The following is an 18,936-nucleotide window of genomic DNA, read 5'->3' on the forward strand; positions in this document are numbered from 1 at the left end:
AAATAAGTACTTATTTTGCAGTAATGGGGAACAGGTTGAGGTTTTGGAGATGCTTTGTCTTCTGAACCTCTGCTTTCCTACTGTCTTCTTCTTCAAATACGCAAGGCTCCTTCCATGGCAAGCTGTATGTAGGGTTTCACCGTTGTCAATGGCTACCTCCCATCCTCTCAGTGAAAATGTTCAACGCGCTCTGTCATAGCACGGCTAATCATCTGTCGGTTCTCAATCGGGTTGGAATAGAATCCAGTGATTCTTTTGCGTCTGTCACTAACACCCAGCCCTCAAGAGTTTGAAGCTCGTCACAGTCATTCAATCCTTGAATCCTACTCAGAATACCACAGACAAGGTTTAGACCTTCCGGATTCTCTTGAATGCCGCCATCAATTCTAGCTTATACCACGAAGATATCGATTAAAGAATCCAAGAGATATCTACTCAATCTAAGGTAGAACGGAGGTGGTTGTCAGGCACACGTTCATAGCTGAGAATGATGATGAGTGTCACGGATCATCACATTCATCAGGTTTAAGAACAAGTGATATCTTAGAATGGAAGCAAGCATGATTGAATAAAAAACAGAAATAATTGCATTAATCCATCAAGACACAGCAGAGCTCCTCACCCCCAACCATGGAGTTTAGAGACTCATGCTGTAGAAGATACAATGAGAAACATGTAAAGTGTCATGAGGTGTAGATACAATGTCAAAAGATCCTATTAATAGTGAACTAGTAACCTAGGGTATACATAAATGAGTAAATGACGTAAAAATCCACTTCCGGGGTCCACTTAGTGTGTGCTTGGGCTGAGCATTGAAGCTTTCATGTGTAGAACTTTTTCTGGAGTTAAACGCCAGCTTTTATGCCAGTTTGGGCGTTTAACTCCAATTTTTATGCCAGTTCCGGCGTTAAACGCTGGGAATTCTGAAGCTGATATGCAACGCCGGTTTGGGCCATCAAATCTCGGGCAAAGTATGGACTATTATATATTGCTGGAAAGCCCAGGATGTCTACTTTCCAACGCCGTTAAGAGCGCGCCAATTGGGTATCTGTAGCTCCAGAAAATTCACTTCGAGTGCAGGAAGGTCAGAATCCAACAGCATCTGCAGTCCTTTTCAGCCTCTGAATCAGATTTTTGCTCAGGACCCTCAATTTCAGCCAGAAAATACCTGAAATCACAAAAAAACACACAAACTCATAGTAAAGTCCAGAAAAGTGAATTTTAACTAAAAACTAATAAAAATATAATAAAAACTAACTAAAATATACTAAAAATATTCTAAAAACAGTGCCAAAAAGCGTATAAATTATCCGCTCATCAACTGGCATCCATAGGAACTCAGAATTCAGATAGTGTTATTGATTCTTCTAGTTCAGTATGTTGATTCTTGAACACAACTACTTATAAGTCTTGGTCGTGACCTTAAGCATTTTGTTTTCCAGTATTACCACCGGATACATAAATGCCACAGACACATAACTGGGTGAACCTTTTCAGATTGTGATTCAGCTTTACTAGAGTCCCCAATTAGAGGTGCCCAGAGTTTTTAACTACACTCTTTTTGCTTTGGATCATGACTTTAACCACTCAGTCTCAAACTTTTCACTTGGACCTTCATGACACAAGCCCATGGTTAGGGACAGCTTGATCTAGCCGCTTAGACCAGGATTCTATTCCTTTGGGCCCTCCTATCCACTGATGCTCAAAGCCTTTGATCCTCTTTACCATTGCCTTTGGGTTTAAAGGGTTACTGGCTTTTTCTGCTTGCTTTTTCTTTTTCTTTCTTTTTCTTTTTTTGCCTTTTTCTTTTTTTTTCCGTAAGCTTTGTGTTTTTCACTGCTTTTTCTTGCTTTAAGAATCAATTTTATGATTTTTCAGATTATCAATAACATTTCTCTTTTTTCATTATTCTTTCAAGAGCTAACAATTTTAACATTCATAAACTTCACTATAAAAAATATGCACTGTTCAAGTATTCATTCAGAAAACAAAAAGTATTGCCACCACATCAAAATAATTAAACTAATTTCAAGATAGAATTCGAAATTCATGTACTTCTTGTTCTTTTGCAATTAGAAATATTTTTCATTTAAGAAAGGTGAAGGATTCATGGAACACTCATAGCTTTAAGACATAGACACTAGACACTAATGATCATGTAATAAAGACACAAACATAGACAAAACATCAAGCATAGGAAACCGAAAAATAGAAAAAAAAAGAACAAGGAAATTAAAGAATGGGTCCACCTTAGTGACGGCGGCTAGTTCTTTCTCTTGAAGATCCTATGGAGTGCTTGAGCTCCTCCATATCTCTTCCTTGCCTTTGTTGCTCCTCCCTCATGGCTCTTTGGTCCTCTCTAATTTCATGGAGGATAATGGAGTGATCTTGTTGCTCCATCCTTAGTTGCTCCATGTTGGAGCTCAAATATCCTAAAGAGGTGTTGAGTTGCTCCCAATAGTTGTGTGAAGGAAAATGCATCCCTTGAGGCATCTCAGGAATTTCTTGATGAGGGACTTCCTCATGCTTTTGTTGAGGTCCATAAGTGGGGTCTCTTGTTTGCTCCATCCTCTTTTTAGTGATGGACTTGTCCTCTTCAATGAAGATGTCTTTCTCTATGACAATTTCTGCTGAATTGCATAGGTGACAGATGAGATGAGGAAAGGCTAACCTTGCCAAAGTGGAGGGCTTGTCAGCCACCTTGTATAGTTCTAGAGGTATGATCTTATGAACTTCCACTTCCTCTCCAATCATGATGCTATGGATCATGATAGCCCGATCCACAGTTACTTCAGATCGGTTGCTAGTAGGAATGATAGAGCGTTGGATGAACTCTAACCATCTTCTAGCCATGGGTTTGAGGTCAAGCCTTCTCAGTTGAACCAGCTTGCCTTTGGAGTCTCTCTTCTATTGGGCTCCTTCTACACAGATGTCCAAGAAGACTTGGTCCAACCTTTGATCAAAATTGACCTTTCTTGTGAAAGGATGAATATCTCTTTGCATCATTGGCAAGTTGAATGCTAACCTCATATTTTTCGGACTGAAATCTAAGTATTTCCCCCGAACCATTGAGCCAATTCTTTGGGTTTGGGTTCATAATTTGATCATGGTTCTTTGTGATTAATGCATTAGCATAGAACTCTTGAACCATTAAGATTCTGACTTGTTGGATGGGGTTAGTGAGAGCTTCCCAACCTCTTTTCCGAATCTCTTGTCGGATCTTTAGATATTCGCTCTTTTTGAGCTTGAAGGGGACCTCGGGGATCACCTTCTTCTTGGCCACAACTTCATAGAAGTGGTCTTGATGGACCTTTGAGGTGAATCTCTCCATCTTCCATGACTCGAAGGTGGAAGCAATTGCCTTCCCTTTCCTCTTTCTAGAGGTTTCTCCGGCCTTAGGTGCCATTAATGGTTATAGAAAAAACAAAAAGCAACGCTCTTTCCATACCAAACTTAAAAGTTTTGCTCGTCCTTGAGTAAAAGAAGAAAGAAAGGAGTAGAAAAAGAAGAGATGGAGGAGATGGAGGTGGAGGAGTGGTTCGGCCAAGGGAGTTTGGAGTGTTTGTGATGTGTGAAATTGAAGGAGTCAGGAGGGGTATATATAAGATAAGGGGGAGAGGGAATCCGTGTGATAGGGGTTGGGTTTGAGAGGGAAATGGTTTGTATGATGGGAAATAGTGGATGGATGTGAGTGGTGAAGAGGTTATGGGGAAGAGGGTAGGATTTGATAGGTGAATGGTGTTTGGGAAAGGGTGTTATGGAAAGGTGTGAAGAGGAGTGAGAATGAGTTAGGGTAGGTATAGATCCTGTGGGCTCCACAGATCCTGAGTTGTCAAGGATTTCTCATCCCTGCACCTTTCTGGCATTTAAACGCCCTCTGTGTGGCATTTCTGGCGTTGAATGCCAGGCTGCTGCCCATTTCTGGCGTTAAACGCTAGGCTGCTGCCCATTTCTGGCGTTAAACACCAGTCTGGCTGCCAGTTCTGGCGTTTAACGCCTAGAATGCTGCCAGACTTGGCATTAAACGCCCATTTTGCTACTCTTACTGGCATTTAACGACAACCAGATTGATGATTGGATTTTTGACGGTTTAGAATTTCACTAATGAAATCTCATTGTAAAGTATAGTTTCTAAACCAAGCAATAATCCTTTCATATAAAAGAGTTGTTTGTCACTAGTACAAACCCCTAAAATTTATAAACTGAAGTATTGGACCTCGGGTCGTTCTCCCTAGGAATTACAATAAAGTGTCTTGTTATTGGTTATGAATTATTTTGGGGTTTTGATAAGAGGCATGAAAGATAAATGGCAAGAAAAATAAACTAACAACTAACAAAGCTCTTGGCAAGATATGAGAACTAGAAATCCTATCCTAGTTACCTTTCCCAATTGTGATGAGAATTGTTCATTGCTCCCACTTAGTTAACCTCTAACCATGGAGGGAAGTTAAGTGGATGAATCAATTTGATTCCTCAAGTCCTAATCAACTCCTAATCAACTCCTAAAGGAATGACTAGCTTTAGAGACATTCAAATCAATTAGCAACTTCTAATTATCAATCAACAAAGGAATTAGATAACTCAAGAGTCACTAATTACTCTACCTAGGCCAAGAGGAGCAAAATCTATACTAGAACTCAACCAAGCATTTCATCAAACACTTGGAAGGCACAAAAGGAAAGCATAGTAAATCAACAACAAGAATGAAATCTAACAACAATTATTACAAAGAATTAACAATAACAATCAAGGAAATCACAATTATAATGAATTACCTCAAATTGCATTATTGAAAGAAAACAAAGGAACAACAATCTATCCAAAACAAAATGAAGAATTACAATTATTAAAGTACATAACTAGAAAGAGGAAGAGGAGAAGATTAAAACTTGATGAGGGAAAAAGTGAATTGAAGCATGAATTAAACCTAGATCTAAGAGGAGAGATTAACCTAATCCTAATCCTAGAGAGAAGTGAGAGCTTCTCTCTCTAAACTAATCCTAATTATGCTATATGATAGAATGATGATGATGCCTTCCCCTCAATCCTTGATCCTTTTATTCCTTTCTATCAGCAATTGGCGCCAAAATGGGTTCAGAAATCCCCTCAAATCGCCAGGCACGTGTTGCTTTAATGCAGTCATGTGCGGTCATCGACGCGTGCGCGTCCCTGGCCGATTCTGCAATGTGTGCGCGTGCGCGTGCTTGGTCGAGATCAATTCTTTGGCTTTTATGCTTCTCTCCACTTGCATGCTTTGTTCCTTGCTCCCTTGATCCATGTCTAGCCTATTTCAACCTGAGATTACTAGCAAACACATCAAGGCATCTTATGGAATCAAGGATGAATTAAAATTATCAAATTAAAGGCTTATAAAGCATATTTTTACACTTAAGCACAATTACGGGAGAGATAACAAAACCATGCTAATTCATAGGTTAAATGTGAGAAAAGGTCATCAAAGTACTCTAAATTCAATACAAGATAAACCCTAAAAATGGGGTTTATCAACCTCCCCACACTTAAACCTTAGCATGTCCTCATGCTAAAATAAGAAGGAACTAAGGGGTATGACATTTATTGAATGTAACTAAACTATATGAGTCCTATCTAAATGCAACTACCTAAAGTGAATGCAAGTGCTTAGTTCAAACAAATCAATTCCCAAGAGACATGCATAAGCACAATAGCTAGGGCAATAGGAGTTAAGTCCCAACCACAATTGTATCGAATTATCAAAAAGAGTTCAAGCTTGCAAGAATATAAATAATATGGGTGAACACATGTACTTAAACTTTTGAACCCTCACCGGATGTGTATCCGCTCTATTCACTCAAGTGTTTTAAGGGTTAATTCACTCAATTCTCCTCTAATCATGCTTTCCAAAGTTTGATCTTCTTCTAACAATCAACATTTATTCAATGCATGCATACATTCATCATGAGGTCTTTCATTTAGGTTGTAGTGGGGTTAGGGTCAAGGTAGGATCATTCATGGTTAAGTGGACTAGAGTTTAGATCTTCGATTAGTATAGACTTTCCCACCTAACTATGTAATGACCTATACAAATTCAAACTATTCTAACTACCCATTCTTCACTTTTTTTTCTTACGTATTCATGCACTCTATTCCTTAGTTCATAACACTTATGCATTGATTCCTTTTTATTGAACTTCACCTTGGGGTATTTTGTCCCCTTTTTTTTCATTTTTTTTCTTCTTTTTTCTTCTCTTTGTTTTTTTCTTTTTATACCTTGTACAAGGACAACAATTGCATAAGGTCTTATATATTTAATCAATACATGAATATGTTCCCAATTCCTAAATATGAAAGTGTACCACCCTTTTTATCCCATCCAATGTTCCCAAGCCTCGCCAACCTTGAATAATAAACACTCTCACTAGCCTAGGCTAATCAAGGATCCAAACAAGGACTTTTTATTGGTTTTCCACCTTGGGCTTGTAATGTGCTAAAATGAGAATAAGTTGGTTAAGCATAGGCTCAAAATTGGCTAACAATGGAGAGTAAAAGGTAGGCTATTTGGGTAAGTGGGCTAACGAAATAATGGCCTCAATCATACAAATGCATAAATACAAGAAATAAATGGACATATAGAATCAAGCAAATCAAGGATCACAATCATAGAAAGAGAGCAATTTCACACAAGAATGGAAAATAAGTGGTTATAAAATGTAACCGCATCATTAGGCTCAAGTCTCACAAGCTTGTGTTCTTAATTCAATACATGCTTCACAAAGTATGAATTCAAGCAAGTTTCACAAAAAGTTTTCTTCAATCAATTGGGTTAGTGCCCTATAATTAAATTTCTTGAAAAAAAAATCTCAATATTTGACTAAGCATTATTGTGATTGAAAAATTCAAAAATTTCCTTAGTTTCCCTTTCCTTTTCTGCTTAAAACCAATTTCTTATGCAAAAAGGGTGACTAAGTTTTTGCAATTCAAAGTATGTTTTCTAATCACAACCACAAACTAAAAAGAAAGATATGCAAAAATGTATAAAGAAAAATCCAACTAAAAGTATGAAATCTATCATCTAAAACATCTAAAGATATCCAAAAGCATCAAAATATCTAAAATCCAAAATAAGCAGTAAAGGTATCCAAAATAAACTCAAAATAGCAAGAGTATCCGAAATAAACTCAAAATGCATCAAATATATACAAAAGATATGCAAAGCAAGGTAACTAAGAAAGTGGCCAAAATGTTCACCGGTCCTCTAATGATGCTACCGGTGACCTCCCCACACTTAAGACCAAGCATCGTCCTCGATGCTAAACTGGAGGATCAGTGGAAGGTACAACGGTAGGCTCTAGCTGTGGCTGTGGGATCGGCTCCTCATGGGTCTGTGGTGTCTCTGTAGTGTGAGGAGAAGCTGGAGGTGCATCCTGCTGAGTCGGTGCATCCGCATCCTCCTCCTGATGATCCTGCTCATCGAAGGCCGGAGAGTCGGGAAGCGGAGGTAACTCAGCGCCGAGGGAGATGAGTGCCTGATCCATCCGGTCCAATCGGCGCCTGACATGGCGCCTCTCGCGCTCCAAAAACCGAAACAGGCGCTGGACCAATAGATAAGTGGGCTCAGGTGCTGAAGGAGGAGCTGTCGAAGAAGATGGGGCTGCTGCTGTAGAAGAGGATGGGGCTGCTGTAGAGGGTGAAGGTCCAACTATCCCCACTACTGCTCTAGCCCTGGAACGGCGTCTAGCTGGTGGCTTCTCGTGTACCCAACCACCCCAAGGAATAGTAACCTCCTTCTCATCGTCATCTGGGGGTGGTGGTATCACATCATCATCCAACCAGGGGACCTCAGCTAGGGCGGCCATACTAGTGACCAAAGTAGGGAATGGAAGTAGGCCACGAATATGCGCTCGCCACATACACTGCCGGATCAATCGAGGAAAATAAACATCCTTCCCCTCCATAACACACCCAATCAGCTAGCATCTCCATAGGGATCTCAGAGAAGTGAGTGGTGGGTAAGACATAGTGGACAAATATCATTTGCCAAGTCTTGGCCTCTCTAGTCAGCTGAGTAAAGAGCATCCCTTTAGGCTTAGTGTTGTTCGCATCCATGACCCATGTAGCATCTGGTAAACCGATCACGCGCCTAAGCGCCTCATAGTCAAAGGTCATGCTGTGAATAGCCAACTTAGCCTGCTGATGGGCGCAGGTGCCATCAGGAAGATGTCGGCACTGCAATGCCTCCTCTATAGCAGTCTCAGTAATCATGACCTCTCTACCCCTCAACTGAACTGAATCCAAAGTGGGACGGAAGAAGTTGCAATAAAATTCCTTCACCCAAGAAATATTGATATCCCCCAAATCTCTGTCAACAAAATCCATACCCAACTCTAGGATCCGACTAGTAATGGAGCGTCGTACATCATTGGGAAGGACAAGCTTCTTCTCGGTATTCAGTTTCTTCGTCCGATACTTGGAAAGGCGAAGCTCACAGTAAAGATTGGGGAACTTAGTTGGATCAGTAGAAGGTAGCAGCTGATTTTCTTTTTCTTCGTCATTCAAAGGATTCTTAGCATAATTCTTGTAAATGGAGGGAATAGATGGTGTAGAATGTTTTCTTTTCTTGGAGGAAGTGGCTATAGCCTTTTCTTTATCCGACATCCTGAAAAAAAAATATGATAGAATATAAGCAATAAAGCACTTAGCACGAAGCAAAGAAAACATGTTCAGGACGTAAAATAGATGGCAATCAAACATGATGTGAGTTAAACTTGAAACATGGGCAGCAAGTAAGAACAAAAAACATAGCCATAAACCAAGAATTCAATGTTTAAACAATGAGCACAATTCTTAAGGAATAGGCATGTTCATCAGCATGACTCAAAAGAACGGTTAAAAGGGTTAAAATGCAAGTGAAAGTGAAGTTAGTAAGTAAAGAAGTCAGCGAGTTAGAAAAGTGGAGGTAGAAATTAGTAGTATGATGAGAGATGAATCTTTCAAGTAAACAAATCATGTTCACAAGCATGAGGGTATGGTCCTAACAGAAGTAGCTTTCACAAGAATTGGTGCTGTAAACACTAGAAAGAGACTGTGCAACTATGAACAAGTAGAAATCGAATTTGGAAGAAAGAAGAAGTTGCACATAGAAGTACACCAACACTAGTTTCCATTAGGCCAATGCCGAACCCAGGAGTCAAATAGAAACGGAAATTAGCCCAATATGAACTTGGTGTGCATTAAGCAAAGGTTTAGAAAATGTATATGCCAAGTTCAATTTGTCAATAAAAATTAGAGGGAAAAATAATTCTTGAAAATTGGGCACCATTCCGGCTTAAAATTGGACGTTCCCGGATGACAACATAGCACAATTAGCATGATTACAATATCAACTAATCACAGCAGTAATAAGATAGTATCCAGGCAACACAGATTGCATACAGAGCAACTCAAAATTGGTACTCATCAGACAAGTGAACAAACAGAATATGAACACAAACGGAGCACTTATCAGGCCTAGAATCCTCTATCCAGTCCTAGCTACCTAACCGCGATTATTTCTAACTAATCCTAACATGCAACATTTTAATTCAAACTGACTAACAGGATACTAACAGTAGCTAACAGAATCGAACAATTAAAAACAAACAGAATTTGAGCAGGAACCTGGGAGTAGAGAAAAACTGAGAATGGGAAGGGAAATTAGGATTGGAGCAGGGCCAGCAGAATTAGAGGTTTGCGCCGCCGTGGATGGTGGTGGTTGTAGCAGCGAGGCAGCGAAGACGGAGTGAGAGACAGAGTGCAGGGGAAGCTGGCGATGGTGAGAGAAGGCAAGTGAGATGAGAATGTGTAATGGGAGAAGAAAAGGAGGAGTCGCCGCGTGCCTATCGCCGGCGGTGATGGTGGAGTTACGGCGGTGGGAAAGGAGAAGTGAGAGGTAGGAGCGGAGTGGATAAGTGAGAGAGAGAGAGAGAAAACGAAGGGGTTGGTTGGTGGTGAGAGAGAGAGGCTGGCCGTGCGGTGGTGGCGACGGCGGCGGAGGTTGAGGGTGAGAAGAAGAAGAAGATGATGAGGGAGAAGAGAGAGTGCGCGACTGCGCAATGCCCTTCGCGTAGTAGGGTTATCCTATTTTTGAATCGACGCGAGTGCGCACCGTGCGCGTCCGCGTACATTGATGAAACTAGGGATCCACGCGTGAGCGTACAGCGCGCTCAAGCGTGGATGGGCAAACTATTCAAGGGCGCGTGCGCGTACAGCGCGCGCACGCATACACGGGGTTGGGCTCGAGGCTTAGAGTGGGCTTGACGCACACCTAACTCTCTGGGCAAAGGCCTGGAGTGGCATCATATAAGGGACGCGCGCGCGCCAAGCGCGCGTCCGCGTACATTGATAATTTGTCGTAAGGCGCGCTAGCGCGATGCGTGCGCTCGCGTCTGTACCTCCTTTAGGCATATGGGTGCGCACGCGGCATATGCGTGTCCGTGCGGATTGAGTTGGGCTGGGGGCTTGAAGTTGGCCCAGGTCCAGCATAAATCTCTGGGGCTTGGCTCAAAATTTTGCATCAGCAGATCGACGTGGACGCGGCAGGTGCGCGTCTGCGTGAACTTCCTTGTTCTCGTGATCGGCGCGCACGCACGTAGTGCACGTCAGCGTGGGTCGTGTTGGGCTCAGGGCATAGTGGTTGCCCAAGAGAGGCCCAACTCTCTGGAATGTGGGTGATAATGCATCCGCTCAGGGACGCGTGCGCATCTATTATGCGCGCGCGTCCACCCCCCCTTTTTTTTAAGTAGAAAAAAATTATGCTCAGATGCTACTCATACTGCTCACAACTCTTCATTCATCTACTACTAAACACAAAAATGCAATTCACAAAAAATGCAATTTGATATTATTCATCAACTACTAAACACAACATACATGTGAATATACTAACAATTAAGTTGTACAAACAAATTTACATGAAACATCTACCTACAATGGCAACTCAAATCATTTGTGAAGCTAAAATAAAAGAGAATGGAAAGAGTTTACCATGGTAGGGTGTCTCCCACCTAGCACTTTTAGTTTAAGTCCTTAAGTTGGACATTTTGAGGAGCTTATTGTCATGGTGGCTTATGTTTGTACTCATCCTTGAATCTCCAAGGATCTTTGCTTCTCAATTGGTTGACAGAATTTCCAACCATTTTCATCAAGCTTGGGCAAAGTTCTACCCAAGATATGAGTCCTCATAGTTGGTCTTCACATAGCAAACCGGGATCCCATATCTTATCCTCACACCCATCCGTGAGTTGAATTCCATGATTATTCCGTACGGGTGGTTGACATGATTGTAGTTGATACATAGAATTCTCTTTTGTCCACCAATTCTTCCTTCTAGACCCATACAAAGTGGTTCTTGTCCCAACATCATTCCTATACCTTAAAGCTTTGACCTTAGTGAGCTTTATACCAAATTTCCCATCACTACTTTGGATTCCACAAAGAGCTCTAAGTTGACCATCTGTTTCAATCAAACCATATTCAAGCGAGAAAATAAAGCTTAGAGATAGAGGCGTTACCCACTTAAATGTTGTATTGGATGGTATCTTGGGAAAGGAAACTTCCCCACACTTAGACAATGCAAGGTCCACTTCTTTAGGCTCTTCGTTTGTTGTTTCCACCTCTTCACAAGCTTCTTCAATTTCAACTTTATCCCCTTTTTCACTTGGCTTGGTGTTGTCTTCAAGAACTTCATCTTGCCCAATGGGAGGTGAGTTAATTTTGGATAGGAATTCATTGATGAATGAATCCATCTCTTGATCAACCTCTTCATATTCTTCAATTTCAATATACACCATGCCATTTTCGTCTTCCTTGGGAGCTTGTGCACACTCTTTTATAACTTTAACTTTATGTCCAATGGGAGAGGGTTCCATTGTAAAGAGAAATTCATCCATGATTTAATCCATCTCTTGATAAGCTTCTTCTAAGTCTCCAACGATGATATGCCTTGGAGGTTGCGCACCCTCCTCAACATCAATATCAAGCTTCTTGGAAGAGTACTCCATGATGCTACATTCCTATGGATTTTTAACATCTCCTAAATCTTCAACCACTTCTTCCTTTTCTTCAATGATCACAGGCTCCTCCAATTGTTCCAACACAAGATTCGACTCCTCCTTCTCCACCGAATTTTCCAATTTCTCCTTCATGCTTTGCTCTTCTTTTGACCTTTCACATGTGGTCACGGAAGTACCTTGAGTATTCAAGCATTGGTGGGCTAAAGTATGCACCACCTTGGTCAAATTGGTCACAAACTCAAGTGTATCCCGCTTTATGGCTTCTTGTCCTTAAAGTAACAAAGTGAGAAAATCGTCTATTGGGGCTTGGGGTGGGTAGGGAGGTTCATCATTTTGAAGAGAGGGTTCATAATAGGAAGGTGGTTCTTCTTGGTAAGGTTGTGGAGGTTGTGTGTATTGAGGTGGTTCTTGGGAGTAATCTTGGAATTGTGGTTCCATGTATGGCTCATATGGTTCAAAAGATGGATGGTGTGACGAATATGGATTGGGGTCATAGGGAAGTGTTTGGTGAAAATAAGCTTGTGAGTGTGGTTGAGGTTGATGTTGAGGATATGTCTCATAGGCGTATGGTGGTGGCACTTGAAAGTTACAAGGGGATTTACCATAGCCATTTGATTGGTATGCATCATAGAATGGCTCTTCTTCATAGTGCATTGGTGGGGGTTGTTGCCAAGAGGATTGATCATATGCATATGGCTCCTCCCACCTTTGATTGTTCCATCCTTGATGCACATCCTCATTGAAGTTCTCATCTCCTACAACATAGTCGTAATCACACTCATAGCCAAAGTGAGAATTCATGGTGGAAAGAGAAAATAAAATTCTACAACTAGCAAATAAAGCAAGAAGCAAGATATTCACACTATTCACATATGTACAATAACCAATAACATAACACCATTGCAACTCCCCGGCAACGGCGCCATTTTGATGATTGGATTTTTGACGGTTTAGAATTTCACTAATGAAATCTCGTTGTAAAGTATAGTTTCTAAACCAAGCAATAATCCTTTCATACAAAAGAGTTGTTTGTCACTAGTACAAACCCCTAAAATTTATAAACCGAAGTATTGGACCTCGGGTCGTTCTCCCTAGGAATTACAATAAAGTGTCTTGTTATTGGTTATGAATTATTTTGGGGTTTTGATAAGAGGCATGAAAGATAAATGGCAAGAAAAATAAACTAACAACTAACAAAGCTCTTGGCAAGATATGAGAACTAGAAATCCTATCCTAGTTACCTTTCCCAATTGTGATGAGAATTGTTCATTGCTCCCACTTAGTTAACCTCTAACCATGGAGGGAAGTTAAGTGGATGAATCAATTTGATTCCTCAAGTCCTAATCAACTCCTAAAGGAATGACTAGCTTTAGAGACATTCAAATCAATTAGCAACTTCTAATTATCAATCAACAAAGGAATTTGATAACTCAAGAGTCACTAATTACTCTACCAAGGCCAAGAGGAGCAAAATCTACACTAGAACTCAACCAAGCATTTCATCAAACACTTGGAAGGCACAAAAGGAAAGCATAGTAAATCAACAACAAGAATGAAATCTAACAACAATTATTACAAAGAATTAACAATAACAATCAAGGAAATCACAATTATCATGAATTACCTCAAATTGCATTATTGAAAGAAAACAAAGGAAAAACAATCTATCCAAAACAAAATGAAGAATTATAATTATTAAAGTACATAACTAGAAAGAGGAAGATGAGAAGATTAAAACTTGATGAGGGAAAAAGTGAATTGAAGCATGAATTAAACCTAGATCTAAGAGGAGAGATTAACCTAATCCTAATCCTAGAGAGAAGTGAGAGCTTCTCTCTCTAAACTAATCCTAATTATGCTATATGATAGAATGATGATGATGCCTTCCCCTCAATCCTTGATCCTTTTATTCCTTTCTATCAGCAATTGGCGCCAAAATGGGTTCAGAAACCCCCTCAAATCGCCAGGCACGTGTTGCTTTAATGCAGTCATGTGCGGTCATCGACGCGTGCGCGCACGGTACGCGTGCGCGTCCCTGGCCGATTCTGCAATGTGCACGCGAGCGCCTTGTGCGCGTGTGCGTGCTTGGTCGAGATCAATTCTTTGGCTTTTATGCTTCTCTCCACTTGCATGCTTTCTTCCTTGCTCCCTTGATCCATGTCTAGCCTATTTCAACCTGAGATTACTAGCAAACACATCAAGGCATCTTATGGAATCAAGGATGAATTTAAATTATCAAATTAAAGGCTTAAAAAGTATGTTTTTACACTTAAGCACAATTACGGGAGAGATAACAAAACCATGCTAATTCATAGGTTAAATGTGAGAATAGGTCATCAAAATACTCTAAATTTAATACAAGATAAACCCTAAAAATGGGGTTTATCACAGATACCAGACACCCTTTTCTGGTGTTAAACGCCAGTTTATGTGCCATTTCTGGCGTTTAACGCCCAGAATGGTGTCAGACTGGGCGTTAAACACCCACTTTGCTAGCCTTACTGGCATTTGAACGCCAATAAGCTCGTCCTCTAGGGTGTGCTATTTTTGATGCTGTTTTTTATTTCTGCTTTAATTCTGCAGCTATTTTTGTGACTTCACATGATCATCAACCTAAAGAAGACATAGACTAACACTAGAAAATAAAAATGAGAAAGTAATTAATATAGATAAATAAGATTGGGTTGCCTCCCAATAAGCACTTCTTTAATGTCAATAGCTTGACAGTGAGCTCTTACAGAGCTTCACAGATGCTCAGAGCATGATTATGGCCTCCCAACACTAAACTTAGAGTTTGAGTGTGGGGGTTCTGCTTGACTCTGTATTGAGAAAAGCTTTTCATGCTTCTTCTCCATTGTTACAGAGGAAGATCCTTGAGCCTTGAACACAAGGTAGTCCTCATTCAGTTGCAGGACTAACTCCCCTCTGTCCACATCAATCACAGCTTTTGCTGTGGCTAGGAAGGGTCTTCCAAGGATGATGGATTCATCCTCATCCTTTCCAGTGTCTAGGATTATGAAGTCAGCAGGGACGTAAAGGCCTTCAACCTTCACTAAGACATCCTCTACAAGTCCATAAGCTTGTTTTATTGATTTGTCTGCCATCTCTAGTGAGATTCTTGCAGCTTGTACCTCAAAGATCCCTAATTTCTCCATTACAGAGAGTGGCATGAGGTTGATACCTGATCCCATGTCACACAGAGCCTTCTCAAAGGTCATGGTGCCTATGGTGCAAGGTATTAAGAACTTTCCGAGATCTGATTTCTTTTGAGGTAATGTCTGCTGAATCCAAGTATTCAGTTCATTGATGAGCAATGGAGGTTCATCCTCCCAAGTCTCATTACCAAATAACTTGGCATTCAGCTTCATGATTGCTTCTAGATACTGGGCGACTTGCTCTTCAATAATATTTTCGTCCTCTTCAGAGGAAGAATACTCATTAGAGCTCATGAATGGCAAAAGTAAGTTCAGTGAAATCTCTATGGTCTCTGTATGAGCCTCAGATTCCTTTGGTTCCTCAATAGGAAAGTCTTTATTGGTCAGTGGACATCCCTTGAGGTCTTCCTCACTAGGAATCACTGCCTTCTCACTCTCTCCAGGTTCGGCCATTTTGGTTATAGTTATGGCCTTGCACTCTCTTTTGGGATTCTCTTCTGTATTGCTTGGGAGAGTACTAGGAGGAGTTTCAATAACTCTTTTACTCAGCTGACCCACTTGTGCCTCCAAAGTTCTAATGGAGGACCTTATTTCAGTCATAAAACTGAGAGTGGCTTTAGATAGATCAGAGACTATGTTTGCTAAGTCAGAGAGGCTCTGCTCAAAATTCTCTGTCTGTTGCTGAGAAGATGATGGAAAAGGTTTGCTATTGCCAAACTTATTTCTCCCACCATTATTGTTATTGAAGCCTTGTTGAGGCTTCTGTTGATCCTTCCATGAGAAATTTGGATGATTTCTCCATGAAGGATTATAGGTGTTTCCATAGGATTCTCCCATATAATTCACCTCTTCCATTGCAGGATTCTCAGGGTCATAAGCTTCTCCTTTAGAGGAGGCTTCTTTAGCACTGCAGGATGCAGCTTGCAATCCAGTCAAATTTTGAGAAATCATATTGACTTGCTGAGTTAATATTTTGTTCTGAGCCAGTATGGCATTCATGGTATCAATCTCAAGAACTCCTTTCTTCTGAGTCATCCCATTATTCACAGGATTTCTTTTAGAAGTGTACACGAACTGGTTATTTGCAACCATCTCAATGAGTTCCTGGGCTTCCGCAGGGATTTTTAGATGAAGAGACCCACCAGCAGAATGGTCCAATGACATCTTGGACAATTCAGATAGACCATCATAGAATATACATATGATGCTCCATTTTGGAAGCGTGTCAGAAGAACACCTTTTGGTTAATTGCTTGTATCTCTCCCAAGCTTCATAGAGGGATTCACCTTCCTTCTGTTTGAAGGTTTGGACTTCCACTCTAAACTTGCTCATCTTTTGAGGTGGAAAGGATTCGGTCAAGAAAGCATTGACCAACTTGTCCCAAGAGTTCAGGCTTTTTCTAGGTTGTGAGTCCAACCATGTCCTAGCTCTGTCTCTTACAACAAAGGGGAAAAGTATAAGTTTGTAGACCTCGGGATCAACCCCATTGGTCTTGATAGTATCACAGATCTGCAGGAATTCAGCTAAGAACTGATGAGGATCTTTCGATGGAAGTCCATGAAACTTGCAATTCTGCTGCATTAGAGAAACTAATTGAGGCTTAAGCTCAAAGTTGTTTGCTCCAATAGCAGGAATTGAGATGCTTCTTCCATAGAAGTTAGAAGATGGTGCAATATAGTCACCAAGCATCTTCCTTGCATCTCTAGCATTGTTGTTGGGTTCGGCTGCCATGTTTGCTTCTTTTTCAAAGTTCTCTGAAAGGTTCTCTCCGGAGTGTTGTGCTTTAGCTTCTCTTAGCTTTTTCTTCAGAGTCCTTTCAGGTTCAAGATCAGCTTCAACAAGAATGTTTTTATCCCTGTTTCTACTCATATGAAAAAGAAGAGAACAAAGGGAGTAGTGGAATCCTCTATGTCACAGTATAGAGATTCCTTGAGGTGTCAAAAGAAAAGAAGAATATAGGAATGAGATAGAGAGAGAATAAGAAGAATTCGAACAAAGAGGGAGAGATGGGGTTCGAATTCTAAGTAGAAGAGAAGTGTTAGCAAATAAATAGAAAAAAATGAGAGAGAAAGTATTCGAAAATTAAAACTAAAAAGATTTTAAAAAAGATTTTAAAACTAAAAAGATTTTTAATTAACTAATTGTTTAAGTTTTAATTAAAAAGATTTTTGAAAAAGTGGTTAGTGATTTTCGAAAATTGGAAATGGAAAAGTGGTTAGGTGGTTTTGAAAAAGATAAGAAATATTAATTAGTTGAAAAAAATTTGAAAATAAATTTTGAAAAGATAAGTTGGAAAAAAGATTTTGAAATAAAATTTAAAAAGATATGATTGAAAAAGATTTGATTTTTTAAAAAGATATTATTGAAAAGATATGATTGAAAAAAGATTTAATTTTTAAAATTGATGACTTGACTAACAAGAAATTAAAGATATGATTCTAGAATTCAAAGATTGAACCTTTCTTAACAAGAAAGTAATAAACTTGAAATTTTTGATTCAAAACATCAATTGTTAGCAAAGGTTTTTTCTTTGAAAAATTAAGAAAAAGATTTTTGAAAAATTAGTTTTAAAATTTTTAAAACATTAAAAGAGAAAGATAAGATTTTAAAATCATGAGTTAAAACATGAAATTTTGAAAAAAAATTAAATTTTAAACGAAATTACCTCCTCTGTGTCATCCTGGCATTAAACACCCAGGATGCTATTCATTCTGGCGTTTAACGCCCAGAATGCTACCTCTTTGGCCGTTTAATGCCCAGCTAGATACTCTGGCTGGCGTTTAACGCCAGAATTCCTTTCTTACTGGGCATTTTTCTAAACGCCCAACTTTTTCTCTGTGATTCCTCTACTGTATGTTCTAAATCTTCATTTCTGTATATTATTTACTTGAAAAGAGATATTTTTTATTTTTTTTTTATTTTTAATGAGGAGAGAGAAAACTTCAAAATAACACAAAACATGAAAAAATAAGATCAGAACAAGTAATGCATGCAAGAACACTTTGAATGTCAAGATGAACACCAAGAACTCTTTGAAGATCATGATGAACATCAAGAACATATTTTTGAAAAATTTTTAAGAAAACAAAGATATGCAAGACACCAAACTTAGAAATTTTTAATGTTTAGACACTATGGATTTGAAAATGTATATGAAAAACAGGAAAAGACACAAAACACGAGAATTTAAAGATCAGAACAAGGAAAATCATCAAGAACAACTTGAAGATCAATGAAGAACATAATGCATGAATTTTTCTTCGAAAACTTGAGAAAATTTGAAAACATGCAATTGACACCAAACTTAGAAATTGACACTAGACTCAAACAAGAAACACAAAAATTTTTTGGTTTTTATGATTTTATTATTATTTTTTTGTATTTTTCGAAAATAAAAATAAAAAGTTTAAACATAAAATAAAATTACCTAATATAAGCAACAAGATGAACCGTCAGTTGTCCAAATTCGAACAATCCCCGGCAACGACGCCAAAAACTTGGTACACAAAATTGTGATCACACTTTTCACAACTCCGCACAACTAACCAGCAAGTGCACTGGGTCGTCCAAGTAATACCTTACGTGAGTAAGGGTCCATCCCACGGAGACTGACGGCTTGAAGCAAGCTATGGTCATCTTGTAAATCTCAGTCAGGCGGATTCAAATGGTTATGAGGATTTAATAATTAACAGATAAATAAAGCAGAAAATAACATAGAGATACTTATGTAATTCATTGGTGGGAATTTCAGA

General features: G+C 39.5%; 1 non-coding gene across 1 annotated transcript; it reads left to right on the forward strand.

The window, feature by feature from the left end:
• Positions 1 to 16,406: 16,406 nt before the first annotated feature.
• LOC130959054 (small nucleolar RNA R71) lies at positions 16,407 to 16,510 on the forward strand. Its single transcript, XR_009078150.1, has one exon. It is a non-coding gene; the product is annotated as a small nucleolar RNA R71 (small nucleolar RNA).
• The last annotated feature ends 2,426 nt before the right edge of the window (positions 16,511 to 18,936 follow it).

Source organism: Arachis stenosperma, chromosome 10, assembly GCF_014773155.1.
Source record: "Arachis stenosperma cultivar V10309 chromosome 10, arast.V10309.gnm1.PFL2, whole genome shotgun sequence".
Taxonomy (NCBI): Eukaryota; Viridiplantae; Streptophyta; class Magnoliopsida; order Fabales; family Fabaceae; genus Arachis; species Arachis stenosperma.